Source organism: Rhinoderma darwinii, chromosome 2, assembly GCF_050947455.1.
Source record: "Rhinoderma darwinii isolate aRhiDar2 chromosome 2, aRhiDar2.hap1, whole genome shotgun sequence".
Lineage (NCBI taxonomy): Eukaryota > Metazoa > Chordata > Amphibia > Anura > Rhinodermatidae > Rhinoderma > Rhinoderma darwinii.
In genome coordinates this window covers 304,041,628-304,058,673 of record NC_134688.1, presented here as the reverse complement: position 1 = coordinate 304,058,673, position 17,046 = coordinate 304,041,628, and the positions used below count along the sequence as shown (strand labels likewise).

The 17,046-nt window shown below is 40.5% G+C and overlaps 1 long non-coding RNA gene across 1 annotated transcript in view; it reads left to right on the top strand.

Moving 5' to 3' along the window:
* Positions 1–10,492, top strand: part of LOC142741218 (uncharacterized) — a 113,153-nt gene extending 102,661 nt beyond the window's left edge. Inside the window, exon 3 of the long non-coding RNA XR_012881037.1 lies at positions 10,451–10,492. This is a non-coding gene — a long non-coding RNA (uncharacterized LOC142741218). The remainder of the gene's footprint in view (positions 1–10,450) is intronic.
* The last annotated feature ends 6,554 nt before the right edge of the window (positions 10,493–17,046 follow it).

Below are 17,046 nucleotides of genomic sequence, written 5' to 3'. Positions count from 1 at the left end.
TCTCTACTTCTATGTTCCAGAGTAGTATGTGATATCTGATAGCCAGGGGTTTAAAACTATTTCTTTAAGAATTTCGTACTGACTGGATTTCCGAATGATGGGATTCTAGGCTATAGGAACTTTAACCCCTTCCCTCTTTGGCCACTTTTGACCTTCCTGACAGAGCCTCATTTTTCAAATCTGACATGTTTCACTTTATGTGGTAATAACTCCGGAATGCTTTTACCTATCCAAGTGATTCTGAGATTGTTTTCTCGCGACACATTGGACTTTTGGTTACTGGCAAAATTTGCCCGATACATTCAGTATTTAATTGTGAAAAACACCAAAATTAGCGAAAAATTGCAAAAATGTGCATTTTTCTCAATTTAAATGTATCTGCTTGTAAGACAGGCAGTTATACCACACAAAAATTTTGCTAATTAAGATCCCCCATATGTCTATTTTAGATTGGCATCGTTTTTTGAACATAATTTTATTTTTCTAGGATGTTACAAGGCTTAGAACTTTAGCAGCAATTTCTCACATTTTCAAGAAAATTTCAAAATGCTATTTTTACAGGGGCCAGTTCAGTTGTGAAGTGGCTTTGAGGGCCTTATATTTTGGAAACCCCCAATAAGTCACCCCATTTTAAAAACTGAACCCCTCAAAGTATTCAAAACAGCATTTAGAAAATTTCTTAACCCTTTAGACATTGCACAGGAATTAAGGCAACGTAGAGGTGAAATTTACAAAGTTTATTATTTTTTTCCAGAAATTCATTTTGAATCCATTTTTTTTGTACCACAGAAGGTTTTACCCAAGAAATGCAACTCAATATTTATTGCCCAAGTTCTGCAGTTTTAGGAAATATCCCACATGAGGCTCTAGTGTGCTACTGGACTGAAGCACCGGCCTCAGAAGCAAAGGAGCACCTGGTGGATTTTGGGCCTCCTTTTTATTAGAATATATTTTAGGCACCATGTCAGTTTTGAACAGGTCTTGTGGAACTAAAACAGTGAAAACCCCCCAAAAGTTCCCCCATTTGGGAAACTACACCCCTCGAGGAATTTATCTAGGAGTGTAGCAAGCATTTTGACCGGCCAGTTTTTTTGCAAAAAGTTTTGGAACTAGGCCATGAAAATGAAAATCTACATTTTTTCAAATAAAATGTAGGTTTAGCTAATTTTTTTTCATTTCCAAAAGAACTAAAGTAGAAAAAGCACCACAACATTTGTAGAGCAATTTCTCCCGAGTAAAACAATACCCCACATGTGGTAATAAATGGTTATTTGGACACACGGCAGGGCTTAGAATGGAAAGAGCGCCATTTGGCTCTTGGAGCTCAAATTTAGCAGGAATGGTTTGCGGAGGCCATGTTGCATTTGCATAGCCCCCTAGGGGACAAAACAGTGGAAACCCCCAACAAGTGACCCCATTTTGGAAACTATACCATTGAGGAATTTATCTAGGGGTGTAGCAAGCATTTTGACCGGCCAGTTTTTTTGCAAAAAGTTTTGGAACTAGGCCATGAAAATGAAAATCTACATTTTTTCAAATAAAATGTAGGTTTAGCTAATTTTTTTTCATTTCCAAAAGAACTAAGGAAGAAAAAGCACCACAACATTTGTAGAGCCATTTCTCCCGAGTAAAACAATACCCCACATGTGGTAATAAATGGTTATATGGACACACGGCAGGGCTTAGAATGGAAAGAGCGCCATTTGGCTCTTGGAGCTCAAATTTAGCAGGAATGGTTTGCGGAGGCCATGTTGCATTTGCATAGCCCCCTAGGGGACAAAACAGTGGAAACCCCCAACAAGTGACCCCATTTTGGAAACTATACCGTTGAGGAATTTATCTAGGGGTGTAGCAAGCATTTTGACCGGCCAGTTTTTTTGCAAAAGTTTTGGAACTAGGCCATGAAAATGAAAATCTACATTTTTTCAAATAAAATGTAGGTTTAGCTAATTTTTTTTCATTTCCAAAAGAACTAAAGTAGAAAAAGCACCACAACATTTGTAGAGCCATTTCTCCCGAGTAAAACAATACCCCACATGTGGTAATAAACGGTTATTTAGACACACGGCAGGGCTTAGAATGGAAAGAGCGCCATTTGGCTCTTGGAGCTCAAATTTAGCAGGAATGGTTTACGGAGGCCATGTTGCATTTGCAAAGCCCCTTAGGGGACAAAACAGTGGAAACCCCCAACAAGTGACCCCATTTTGGAAACTATACCCCTCGAGGAATTTATCTAGGGGTGTAGCAAGCATTTTGACCGGCCAGTTTTTGTGCAAAAAGTTTTGGAACTAGGCCATGAAAATGAAAATCTACATTTTTTCAAATAAAATGTAGGTTTAGCTAATTTTTTTTCATTTCCACAAGGACTGAAGGAGAAAAAGCACCATAAAATTTGTAAAGAAATTTCTCCCGAGTAAAACAATACCCCACATGTAGTAATAAACGGCTGTTTGGACACACAGCGAGGCTGAGAAGGGAAAGAGCGCCATTTGGCTTTTGGAACTCAAATTTAGCAGGAATGGTTTGCGGAGGCCATGTCACATTTGCAAAGCTCCTGAGGGGACAAAACAGTGGAAACCCCCAACAAGTGACCGCATTTTGGAAACTACACCCCATGAGGAAATTATCTAGGGGTACAGTGAGCAGTTTGACCCCACAGGTGTTTTACAGAACTTATTGGAAGTAGGCCGTAAAAATGAAAATCTACATTTTTTCAAAGACAATGTAGGTTTAAGTATTTTTTTTTCATTTCCACAAGGACTGAAGGAGAAAAAGCACCATAAAATTAGTAAAGCAACTTCTCCCGAGTAAAACAATACCCCACATGTGGTCACAAACATCTGTTTGGACACACGGTAGGGCTCAGAATGGAACTAGCACCATTTGGATTTTGGAATGGTTTCTGGGCGCCATGTCACATTTGCTGAGCCCCTGTAGTACTAGTACAGTGGAAACACCCCAAAATTGACTCCATTTGGGAAACTGCACCCCCTGAGGAATCATCTAGGGGTATAGTGAAAATTTTGATCCCAAAGGTTTTTTGCTGAATTAATTAGAATTAAGCTATGAAAATGAAAAATAATTTTTTTTTCCAACAAGATGTAGTTTTAGATCAACATTTTTCATTTTTACAAGGAATAGAGAAGAAAAAGCACCCCAAAATTTGTAAAGTAATTTCTCCCGAGTACGGGAACACCCCATATGTGGTTATAATCAGCTGTTTACTTATATGGGAGCATTTAGAAGAAAAGGAGCGGTATTTATCTTTTGGAGCGTAGATTTTTCTGGAATGGTTTGCGGACGCCATGTAGCATTTGCAAAACCCCTGATGTACCAAACAAAAGTGACCCCGTTTTAGAAACTACACCCCTAATGGCATTTATCAAGGGGTGTAGTGAGAATTTAGACTCCACAGGTGTTTTTCAGAAATGAATACGCAGTGGATTGTGCAAAGTGAAAATTGCAATTTCTCCACTGATCTGCCCATTCACTGAACAAGATGTTGTGCCCCTAGAGAATCTTACCCCATAAATTGTTAAGCGGGTTCTCCCGGGTATGGTAATGCCTTACTTGTGGCCATAAATTGCTATTTGGGCACACTGTAGGGCTAAGAAGGGAAAGACCGCCATTTTGAGCATGGATTTTTCTTGGTAGTTTTGTTTGAGTTTTGCTGGTATTTCAGTTTATAATGTGGTGGCATATGTAATCTGTGCGGAGTACATCAGGGCATAATAAGAGGGTATAAAAATGGGGTAAATAATACAATTATCCATAGGTGTGTTACGATGTGAAGCGATCCGTTATGCGCAGGCCGGTGTCACACTGATAAACGGTTTTCTTTCTTATCCCCCTTTTGTAACGCTCTGCACCTTTTGGGGACTTTTTCTCCTACGTAGTTTGGGAAATATTACTGGGAAAGTTTTGCGCTGGTATAATACGGGCACCCTCGCTTCCAGCGGATGTGCTATGTCCCTTCCCTTTCCTATTTCCTAAATACTAGGGCCCTGAAACTGAAGGAATGTTCCCCTCCGGCCTGCGCATTGAAATGTTTTTTCATCACCGCATTACTAGTGCCGTAACTTTTTTGTTTTTCAGTTGATTGAGTGGTGTGCGGGCTTGTTTTTTGCGAGACGGGCTGTAGATTTTATTGGTACCATTTTAGAAAACATACGACTTTTTATTTCATTTTTTGGTAAAGGAAATTACCAAAAACAAGCAATTCTGGAATAGTTTTTTATTGTTTTTTTTATCGGCATTCACAGTGCGCCCTAAATTACATGTTAGCTTTATTCTGCGGGTTGATACGATTACGGCGATACCAAATTTATATAGTTTTTTTTATGTATTGCAGCTTTTGCACAATAAAATCACTTTTTTTATAAAATCATTTGTTTTCTGTGTCGACATATTGTAAGACCCATAACTTTATTATTTTTGCGTGCACAAAGCGGTGTCAGGGATTATTTTTTGCGACACGGATTGTCATTTTTTATTAGTACTATTTTGGAGTAAATGTGACTTTTTGATCACTTTTTATAGCATTTTTTGGAAGGAAATGTGACCTAAAAACAAAGATTCTGGCGTTGTTTTTCATGGTTTTTTTTAAGGCGTTCACCGTGCGGGATAAATTACATAATAGTTTTGTAGTTTGGGTCGTTACGGACGCGGCGATACCAATTATGTATAGTTTTTTTAATGTATTGCGGCTTTTGCACAATAAAATCACTTTTTTTTATAAAATCATTTGTTTTCTGTGTCGCCATATTCTAAGACCCATAACTTTTTTATTTTTGCATGCACAAAGCGGTGTCAGGGATTATTTTTTGCGGGACGGATTGCCGTTTTTATTAGTACTATTTTGGAGTAAATGTGACTTTTTGATCACTTTTTATAGCATTTTTTGGAAGGAGATGTGACCTAAAAACAAAGATTCTGGCGTTGTTTTTCATGGTTTTTTTACGGCGTTCACCGTGCGGGATAAATTACATAATAGTTTTGTAGTTTGGGTCATTACGGACGCGGCGATACCAATTATGTATAGTTTTTTTTTAATTTTTACGGTTTTTCCCATAATAAAAGACTTACTATGGGAAAAAAGTCAGTTTAGCTTTATTTTTATTTGAAATGTGTGTGTTTTTATTGTTTTACCACATTTTTATTATCTTTTTTTTACTTTTCTGACTTGTCCCACTAGGGGACATGAGGGCCTGATGCCCCGATCGCTACTCTAATACACTGCACTACATACGTAGTGCAGTGTATTAGCGCTGTCAGTTATTCACTGACAGCAAGTCTATGAGGACGCGCCGCAGGCGTCCGATTGCCACAGCAACCCAGCGATTGCATCACTCGGTTACTGATAGGGTGAAAACCTATTGAGCGCAGCATCTGAGGGGTTAATCTGCCGGATCGGAGAGTAGCTCCGGTCCTGGCAGTTACAGGAGGGTGCCAGCTGTATAATACAGCTGTCACCCCGCGGTGATGGTGCCGGGTCTGCTTCTGAGCCCGCACCATCACTGCGCCGTACATATACGGCGCTTTGCGGGAAGCACCTCCCGACAGCGCCGTACATGTACGGCGGATGTCGGGAAGGGGTTAATATTTGCTGCTATTTACAATAAGTGACACAAAAGATTGGTAAAGACACCAATTTGGAGATGGAGAGGCAAGGCTGAAGGGGAGGAGGAGGCCTTTATTTGAACATAACAATAATTGTGTTGTTATGTTCAAAAGTCTTACCTAGTAAATTTCCCATACCTCGCTATCTCTTTGCCCATATTTTTTACGTACCCACTATCTGACCAATATAATAGAAGTAGCATTATTTTCTCAGCTAATATTCCAAAAGCTGTTTTACAAATGGTTAGAGACACATATGAAAATTGTGCTTAAAGCCAATGCCTGTAGTGGTGCCATAGGTTTATAGATAAAGAACCCGGACTGAAGCAGATTAGTAGAGCTTATGTGTGATGATAAATTGTGTAGATTTAGGATATCCAGGCCTTGTTTGTTTTCCAATATGTAGCTATCATGTGTGTTACTAAAGAATTAATACATTTTGTATCTGTAGTGCTATAAAAAAAAGTAAGATTATAAAGGGGTGTACTCTTCAGGCTAAATTAATTAATCTGCATTTTCCTGTTTACTGTAAAAAAGTTGAGATTTTTGGTATCGTTTTCAATTTTGTTTTAAACTTGCACACATATCATGTTAATGTTGACCTCTCATTTGCTTTTGATTGGTTGTGTATAATCAAGGAGATTTTATCTAGATTTTTTAAATTTTATTTGTATATGTTATTCTGTTACGTTGAAGTTAGATGTACCTCAAATAATGATGGTAACATTGGTAATATGATAAAATTGCTATCAAGTCACTGTGTAATTTCAATTTTTTTCACCTAATTTCCAATGGAGGTGTATGGTCAGAAGTGGTTTGTTTGGTTCAGTTATTGGGCCCTTCTTGGATATTGGTGCTGCATGTGTAGTGGAATAATTTAGGGTAGGTCACTTTAGCTGGATTTGTTCAGAGCAATAAAGAGAGTTGTAATGCTTAAGTTATTGCTCCTCTCTCAGGGTACAATTGTGTGGTCTGAGATGGTATCATGTTTGTTTTGGAGAAATGCCCGAGACCAATAAACTTGGAAGGTATTGGGAATAGAGACGTGCTTTTATCAAAATTCCATGTAGGTGTCGTGGTATGGCACCATTTGCTTGTTAGGAAGTCATATGAGTTTATTTTACATGATGGTGTTCACTATGTTATTTTAGTCTTTGAAACCAGTGACTCCATAGGGACTTGGTTTTGGTAAATTTGCCACCAGTCTCTACTTATTTGTCCCAGAGTAGTATGTGATATCTGATAGGCAGGGATTTGAAACAATTTTTTTAAGAATTCTGGACTGACTGGTTTCTTGGATGATGAGGTCCTAGGCTATGGGAACTTTACTGCTTGCTGCTTTTAATAATAAGTAACGCAAAGGATTGGTAAAGACACCAATTTTGGAGATGGAGAGGCAAGGCTGAAGGGGAGGAGGAGGCCTTAATTTGAACATAACTCTTGTGTTGCTATGTTCAAAAGTCTTACCTAGTTTCCCATAGCTCACTATCTTTTTGTCCAAATTCTTCACGTACCAACTATCTGACAAATATAATAGAAGTAGCATTATTTACTCACCTAATATTCCAAGAGCTGTTTTACAAATGGTCGGAGACTCATATGTATATTGTGCTTAAAGCCAATGGCTGTAGTGGTGCCATAGGTTTAGATAAAGTACCGGAACTGAAGCAGATTGGGAGGGCTTTTGTGTGATGATAAATTGTGTAGATTTAGGATATTCAGACCTTCCATATATTCCAATGTGTAGCTATTATGGGTTGTACTATAAAATCAATACATTTTGTATCTGTAGAGCTATAAAAAAAAAATCTAGATTGTAAAGGGGTATACACTTCTGGGTGAATTAATTCTGTGTTTTCCTGTTTTCTGTGAAAAAGTTGGGATTTTTTGGTATAGTTTTCAATTTTGTTTTATACTTGCACGCATATCATGTTAATGTTGACCTCTCATTTGCTTTTTTGATTGGTTGTGTATAATCAAGGAGATTTTATCTAGATTCTTTTTCTCTATTTTTTTGTATGTTATTTTGTTACGTTGAAGTTAGATGTACCTCAAATCATTATAGTTACATTGGTGATATGGTGAGATTGCTATCATATCACTGTGTGATTTAATGTTGTTAGGCAAAGCGACACTGAGCGCAGTATTCTTGCTGAACAGGACTTAGAAGCTTTATTTCTCTTTCAAGCATCAAAGTGCAATAAACACAAAGGAAGCTTGTTTCATCAGCATACACAAAGCTTAGAACAGAAAGAAACGTTTCAAGTAATAAAAGTCCAAGTATAAAGCACGCAGTCCAGCCCTTTGCAGGGGTTAGCTCGCACCCCTCTGTAAATATCAGGTCTGTTCAGCAGCAGACCAGTCTTCACACTCCTGCTTTCTCACACTCTCCCAGCAGTGCTTTTCTCTTATTTAATCACCCTGCAATTGTAGATGAACACAGCACTCCACGCAGCTCTATATTAGGCCATGTGCACGTTACCAGAGGATGAATCAGTTCCCAAACTTGAATACATAAGAACCATAGGACAAAATAACGGCACCAGGACTTCCAGATAGATGAAAAAAGGGTGGATTTATTCACCTCAAGTGAGCAGCGACGTTTCGGGGTTCGTCACAGAACCTTTCTCAAGCTGTACAACACTACACACATTGTCAGGTATAAATAGGAAGTACAGCCAATAATTAACATAAAACCAATTGATGTACAATTTACAAAAATCAAGTGTATACATAGAACTTTCAACCCATATTATGGAACAGTTTTACAAAGTGCATAAGTACAATCGTACTTTCATATATCAGGTGCAATGTACGTGGATACAAAATATGTAAAAACAATCTACTGTGCTTTAATAAGCAATTAGGCTAATCAATGAAAGCTGCAGAGGCCAATCTACAAGATATAGTTATATGTAAATCACATAGGAAATCATACATTACCAATCTGTTGCACACCTTGAGACAGCAGCGTTAGCGCGCGCCTACTGCGCATGCTCAAAGATGGCGCCAAGACCGGAAATAGAGTCTATGTAACGCAATAGGTGAGAAAATCACCAATGCGCATGCGCCGAATCGGAACTTGCGTTCCAGCCCATTTGCGCATGCGCGGGCTGCGTTTACCCAATGTCACAGTTCTACAAACCTAAAAAATTCACACTAGGGAAGCACGATGCATCGAAACTTCGATACTGTTCGATACCGTTATTTCATGTATTTCGATACTTAGCTGTGCAGCCGCACAGCTAAGTATAGTAACACATGACTGTATGAGAGTGGGGCTGCAGCTGTGTAATACAGCCATTGCCCGCTCCCGAGTCCTGACAAGTGCGCGCCATCAGGACAATGTGATGCGGCCAGCGCTACACTAATGAGCGGCGGCACTGAAGACAGAACATGGCGGGCGCACTGCAAAACACCCCCATGTTCTGTTCTCAGTGCCTGAACCGCCGCTCATTAGTGCAGCGCCAGCCGCATCACCTCATGCTGACTGCGCACGCACTTACTGTCAGGAACGGGGCAATGGCTGTATTACACAGCCGCAACGCCGCTCTATAACGGCGAAGATCAGAAAAACCTCTAATTTCCACCGCTATTCCCCTGAATGCTGCGATCAAAGTTGAACGCAGCATTCAAGAGGAAGTGAGAAGGGGGGATGCCCCTTGGATCGCGTCACAGGGAATTCCTGTGACGCGATTGAGGAACATACCATATATGGGCAGACAGGTATGTCCTAACAACTGCCTGTGTACTATCAGTAAACAGGCTAATCTACTGCCATATAGAAATATGCCAGTACATTAAAGTTTAAAAATAAAGTAAAAACATAAAGTAATGTTAAATTAAAAAAAATACACATACACCTTTTTTGAAATAAACATTAAAATAAGTCTCAATACATAAAATATATACATATTCAGTATTGGCGTGGCCGTAATAACCATCACAACACATTTTTTTCATCATGTATGATGTGTACGCTGTAAAAAAATAAAATAAACACTGCTTTTTTCACTTATTGTGGGGCACGAGGTGTGATGAATTTAACCTCCATGTGCCTCACATTAATTGTAATTAACCCCATCATGTACCTTACACATTAACCCATTATGACTGAGAAACATGATTGGGTTAATTACTATTAATGTGAGGCACATTTAAAATTCATCACACCTCGCGCCTCACATCAGAAAATGGAAGAACTTTTTTTTTTTATTACTGTTGGCAAAGTATCGAATTGGTATCGAAATCGCAATACTAAATGAAGTATCAGTGTAGAAGTCCAAATTCTGGTATCGTGACATCCCTATCACATACACACACACACAAACATACACTTTTATATATGTATGTATGTGTGTGTATATATATTACATCTGTGTATATATATATATATATTTTTATGTACACACACATATATACACACACTATATATATATATATTTATATATATATATATTTTTACTTTGAAATACAGCTGTTCTGTATCCTGTATTGCAGCTGTATTGTGCTCTAAGACCTGAATCTGTCTGGTCCATGGGAATGACAAGTTTAGTGCAAGCGGGTCCTGTGTGTCTGACACGCGGGATACACCTGTGAGCGATCTAAGTTATGAACCTGACGGACACAAGACCTGACAGGTACAGGATTCAGCATAAGATATAGCCGCTCTGTATACAGCATACAGAGCAGCTGTATCTTAAAAAGTTAAAATAATTTTGAATAAAAACTAATTATAAAGTTGCACAAAACACACTGATTGACTTTATTTATTTAAAAAAAAACAACAAACATTCCTTTTGAAAGGCTTTATACAATGTTATCTTTCTAGTTCTCCAAGGATCTACAAGTGGAGGAATTTACCATGGAGAAGGTAAGAGCCTCATTTCTTGGAAAATCATAAAATCTTCCTAACCATGGAAAACCGACGTAGCGGAGTACAGGCTCATAGATTCTCTATCAAGCTCGTACTTCGCTACATCAATTTCCGAAAAAAGAAACTACATAGCTAAGTGCTCACACGAGCGCTTCTGCCGCTTCGTTTTAGCTATTGGTGGGGGTCTCAATGCTCGGACCCCCATCAATTAAAACTTATGACATGTCACTATGACATGTCAGGAGTTTGTTGAACATTTAGAGCTGCACTAGATCAAAACGACAATGATCAATTTATTTTAAGTATTCCATTCAATTTATTTACAGATGAGAGACAAAGGACTGAAGATCACCGAATACTATGTAAGTGATATCAACAGACCATCCTATTAACACACAGAATATCTGTAGAGATACATATATGCAGTTAGGTCCAGAACTATTTGGACAGTGACACAATCTTCATTCATGATTTGCGCTCTGCATGTTTTACATTGGATTTGAAATGAAACAACTGAGATGCAATTGAAGTGTAGACTTTCAGGTTTAATTCAAGGGGTTGAACAAAAATATCCTGTGAAACGTTTAGGAATTGCAACCATTTTTCTAAACAGACTCCTCATTTCAGGGGCTCAAAGGTAATTGGACAAATTAACCTAACCATAAATAAAATGTTTTTTGTTAAATACTTTGTAGAGAATCCTTTGCAGGCAATGACTGCCTGAAGTCTGGAACGCATGGACATCACCAAACGCTGGGTTTCCTCCTTTGTGATGCTTTGCCAGGCCATTACTGCAGCGTCTTCAGTTGTTGCTTGTTTGTGAGTCTTCCTTCCTTAAGTTTTCGCTTAAGCAAGTGAAATGCATGCTCGATAGGGATGAGATCTGGTTATTGACTTGGCCATTGCAGAATATTCAACTTCTTTGTCTTAAAAAAAAACTCCTGGGTTGCTTTCACAGTAAGTTTTGGGTCATTGTCCATCTGTAATGTGAAGCGACGTCCAATCAACCTTGCTGCATTTGGTTGAATCTGAGCAGAAAGTATATCCCTGAACAATACAGAATTCATCCGGATGCTTCTGTCTTCAGTCAAATCATCAATAAAGACTAGTGACCCAGTGCCTTTTGGCAGCCATGCATGCCCATGCCATCACACTGCCTCCACCATGTATTACATAGGATGTGGTGTGCTTTGGATCATCAGCCGTTCCAAGCCTTCTCCATACTTTCTTCCTCCCATCATTCTGGTACAAGTTGATCTTAGTTTCATCTGTCCAAAGAATGCTGTTCCAGAACTGGGCTGGCTTCTTTACATGTTGTTTGGCAAAGTCTAATCTGGCTTTTCTATTTTTGAGGGTGATTAATGGTTTGCACCTATTGGTGAACAGTCTGTATTTGCTCTCATGAAGTCTTCTCTTTATGGTAGACTTAGATACTGATACACCTACTTCCAGGAGAGTGTACTTCACAGGGTAGGTGTTGTGGAGGGGGTTTTCTTCACCAGGGAAAGGATTCTGCGATCATCCACCACTGTTGTCTTCTGTGAACGTCCAGGCCTTTTGGAGTTCACGAGATCACCAGTACGCTCTTTTTTTTTCAAGAATGTACCAAACTGTTGATTTTGCCACTCCTAATATTTGTGCTCTCTCTCGGATGGATTTCTTCATTTTTGTCCGCCTAACGGTCTGTTTAACTTGCATTAAGAGCTCCTTTGACCTCATGTTGTGGGTTCACAGCAACTGCTTCCAAATGCAAATACCACACCTGAATCAACTCCAGACCTTTTATTTGCTTAATTGATGATGGATTAACGAGGGAATAGCGCATGCTGCCCATTAAATAACTTTTGAGAGAGTTGTCCAATTACCTATGGTCCCTTGAAAAAGAGGCAGCTACATATTAAAGAGCTGTAATTCCTAAACCCTTCCTCAAATTAGGATGTGAATACACTCAAATTAAAGCTGAGAGTCTGCACTTTAAACCCATATTGATTATATAACTGTATATTCAATATGTTTTGGTAAACAGCTAAAATGCCAAAACTTCTGTCACCGCCAAATAAGTCTGGACCTAACTGTATATATCAAATAGAAGCCTCTATTCCATGACTGAGGGATGATAGAGTTCGCACCTAGTAAACCCTTCTAAACCCCCTACTTAATCCAACCACCCAATCCCATCCTTGTACTCCTATTTCCCTCAATAAGGACAGATTCATGATTGGATAAGGTTGGCCACAGCAGCCATTTTATTGACAAACAATAACTAATACAAATATTACCATCAAATATAAATAATCAACATTATCAACATTAATAACAAACATTCCGAGCAAAGAGATCCTTGGAGCTAAGTAGGGTATCTGCTCAGCCACTCTGCCGATAAGTGCAATATTTACCCTCAGCCGATTCCCCACAGGCTCAGGGGCAGCGTATCCAAATGCAGATGGCCAATAATTCAACCTTGCTCCCAGGGACACCACCCAGCAGGAGCCCAAAAATAGCCGGAGCCTCCATATTGCACAATTTGGGAAGGACCATACCCACGATGAGTTCCTCCCCCACCAATTTAACACCATCTCCAAGGACCTCCAACCTGAAATCCACTGCCATGACCGAAACGCAGCATAACAAAACGATAAAACAAATAGTGAGGGTGGGTGGAAAACTTCACCTGCGTGTGCTTCTCCTCCTAATGGCGCAGGCACTGCCTTCTTGCCACTATAATCCTCAGCCTCCACCCCATAACCTCTCTCCTCCTATGACCCCGATCATGTAGACTCCTCCTATGTCCTGTGGCCCGGGTTGGCCTTTCTTTCCAACAGCTAAAAAGTAGATTTATCACTGCAACTGTTTTTACCAGCACAAATGCCCCCTCCCCCACCACAGATATATAAAATAATTATAAGAAAATAATATGGTAGAATTATATTTTATTTCTTTCCTTGTATAAGGATAACGATGCAGAAGAAGATGCTGAGGACGGGGTAAGAGCCTCACTGTTACTATTACAAGATAGACATGACATATAAACCTCAACCACAGCACAGAATAACATTAAACATCTCAGAGCCCAACAAGAGGGTCTATAGTTGGGCAGAATATCGTTCAGAAGGAATTTTCCATAGATAAATCTACATGCGGGATCATTCAGTACTGACAGCAGAGTGTGAGAAGGAATCTGAAATGGGTGAACATGGCATTCACAAGAAAAATAGGAGATTATATAGAACATTATTATATAACCCAGAAAAATTAATTCTTCCCTGTTCTGTTGTAGCCGATCTACATGAAGCTGGACGACGGCATGATGATCCCGGAAGATGTAAGTGATGTCAGCAGATAATGGTATTACTTCATGAAGATCCGCAACTTCTCTACATATTAACCGGACATTAAATTCTTTATATTCACATCATAATAAACCAAAAACCTACTTATTACTGGAAATAGCGCTCACAATGTCTCTGACAGATTCCTTACATATCACACTCAGCATTTACTCATTCTGAACATTATCTGTTACATTTCAATGTCTAGTCCTGGGTTTCATAGATGTCATTGACTCCCTAGCTTATAGGCGGGCCGGCCTTAGATTAACCCTTTCCCATCACTTTTTATGTCGGGACAGGCTATTTAAAAATGGCACCCACTTAGAAGCCCAGCAGGAGCCATAGACCCTGGGTCTCTGTTGTGTTACACAGCAGGGACTCTGTGGCAATTCTTACTATCAAAGACATCTCTGATTGCAAGCATTTAACCCTTCAGATTCTGGGGTCAGATGTGACCCCCGGCATCTGAGGGATTTTCCACTTTCACTTTCTGTTTGTGGCCAGTCACCGTCTCCTGTGTGATGACATTGCGGGAGCCGTGTGTTCCTATGGCAGCCGTGAACCTTGTAAACGGTCGCAGCCCTGCTATAGGAATATTTGCACTGATGCAATTAAGCAATGCACTGATTTTGCACTAGATTTCAATACTGTCTATTGTACAAACGATATACTGGCTATATAAAAAGAAAAAGTTAAAAAAGGTTTTGAAAAAAGGAGTGCGGAGGGATAATTGATGGTGGCTGTTATGTATTGAATTTGATTTGCATAGCTGAAGAAATAAGATTCTGTTTCTTTCTACTGTAGAAGTTTTTATTTTGCTTTTTTGAAGATATTAGTATAAATAGCTCAGCGTTCTGCACATTTATAAAATGGAGTGAATGAGACTCGCTATCCCTTTAAATGCTAGGAAACGGAATTCTAAATAATTTCCTAATACTGTTACTGTTATTATGGGAATGACTCCCGTAATAGGCAATAGCCACTCCCACAAACCTACAAAAATGCCACTATAAACACCCACACAACCCGTAGGTGCGGTTTATGGCCGATTTTAATTAAATGAAATTGCTTAGAATACAATTTTTCAATATAATAATGTGTGAAATCTGGGTTACAGCTATGATGGCTGAATTACAGATCCCTCTGGATAGATCACCAAACTTTCCTAGACACCTGCCTGGTAATTCTGAATAGCATACACTACATACATACACATTACATACCATAGACTACACACACACACACACACACACACACACACACACACACACTTACCAGTTTTTCTGTTCTACTTTACGGTGCTTGGGTGCAGTAACTTAATTATATGAATGATATCACTAAAGGTTCTGCAGTCCTCCTAGTTGTAGTTTAGTCAGACACTAGAAGCTTGTCAGGGGTAAGACAGCAGGCAGAAGGAATAGTGCATGGAGGCAGCCTCTATGTTAGCAGCAACGTCGCCCCCTTTACTGGGGAGTGGTGACGTGACCTGTTTTGCGCGTGTAAAAAACACAGCGTATTTCTTGCGTTGCAGTTCCGTGTGATATCTGTGTACGGTGCGTGTCTGCGTTTTTTACGTGAATATGTCATCCGTATGCCACGCGTTTTTTATGTCAGCAAAAAAAAACTGAAGGAGGTGGTTTTCTTTTTCTCATCATTTCTTTAGCAACTGTTGAGTGAATCACGGACAGCACACGGGGGATGTGTGTGCTGTCCATGATTTTGACTTCAATGGGTGCGTGATGCGCAAGAAACACACAAGAATAGGACATGCAGTAAGTTTCTCGCAGCGGACACACACTGCGTGAAAAACACTGAATGTCTAAATGGCACCATTGAATTGCATAGGTCCGTGTGACGTCCGTTGTTTTAACGCGCGTAACACGGACGTGAAATACGATGGTGTGAATAAGGCCTAAAGCTAACCCTGCATATAGAGACGCACTAGCATCCCTACAGAAATAAACTACATTATACATAGCTATTATCACTGTTAGGCTCTAGAATCATTACACATGGGGGAGTTCAGTGTACAGACCATACAGTCTTTGAAATTGTTTCATTTTGTTCACAGGAACCAGCAATGGAAATTACAAATGAACGAAGCATTGAACCATCAGAAGAGGAGGAAACACCAAGCTGCGCCTGTTTCTGCAGTCAAGCAGCCAAGATGTTCAGAAGAGCAAGGGCAAGGATTGCGTCCTTCTTCAGGGGAGTAAGGGAATCTTCAGTCTGAGAGGATTCTGGGGTCAGGGAATGTAGGGCAGGCATCTGGGGACAGGGGTGGAGGGCAGGCATCTGGGGTCAGGGATGGAGGGTGGGCATCTGGGGTCAGGGATGGAGGATGGGCATCGGGGTCAGGGAAAGAGGGCGGGCATTTGGGGTCAGGGATAAAGGGCAGTCATCTGGGGTCAGGGATAAAGGGCAGTCATCTGGGGTCAGGGATGGAGGGCAGGCATCTGGGGTCAGGGATGGAGGATGGGCATCTAGGTCAGGGATGGAGGGCGGGCATCTGGGTCAGGTATAGAGGGCAGGAAGGGGTCAGGGATGGAGGGCAGTCATCTGGGGTCAGGGATGGAGGTCAGGCATCTGGGGTCAGGGATGGAGGGCATCAGGAATTAAATCCGACATCAGAGAGGGAGGACATCAGGCCATTGAGCGTCAGGGAGAGAGGGTGTCAGGCGTCAGAGAGAGAGGGCATCAGAGAGGTAGTGCATCAGGCGTCAGAGAGGAGGGTGTCAGTAAAGAAATCCGGCGTCAGAGAGGGAGGGTGACACGAAGGAAACCCGGCGTCAGAGAGGGAAGGCATCAGGATAAAATCCAGCGTCAGAGAGGGAGGGCGTCAGGATAAAATCCAGCGTCAGAGAGGGAGGGCGTCTAGAAGGAAATACGATGTCAGAGAAGGAGGGCGTGAGGCGTCAGAGAGGGAGGGAGTCAGAGAGGTGGGCTTTAGGAAGGAAATTTGGCGCCAGAGAGGGTGGGCGACAGAGAGGGAGGGTGTTAGGTAAGACTAAACGTGAACACCACAACACTACTCAGTTCTTTTCAAATCAACGGTTTACTGAAAATCACAATTTCAAACAGGCCAAATGACAACAATACAGTATTCAAATCAAGTCTCTCAGTAGCTGAGGCACTCTCCCTCGTGGGAGTCCCACCCGCTCATGGGTGGCTGCGCCTGGCGCTCACTGACCCGGCCCGGCGGGTCTCAAGACGGAAATGGGC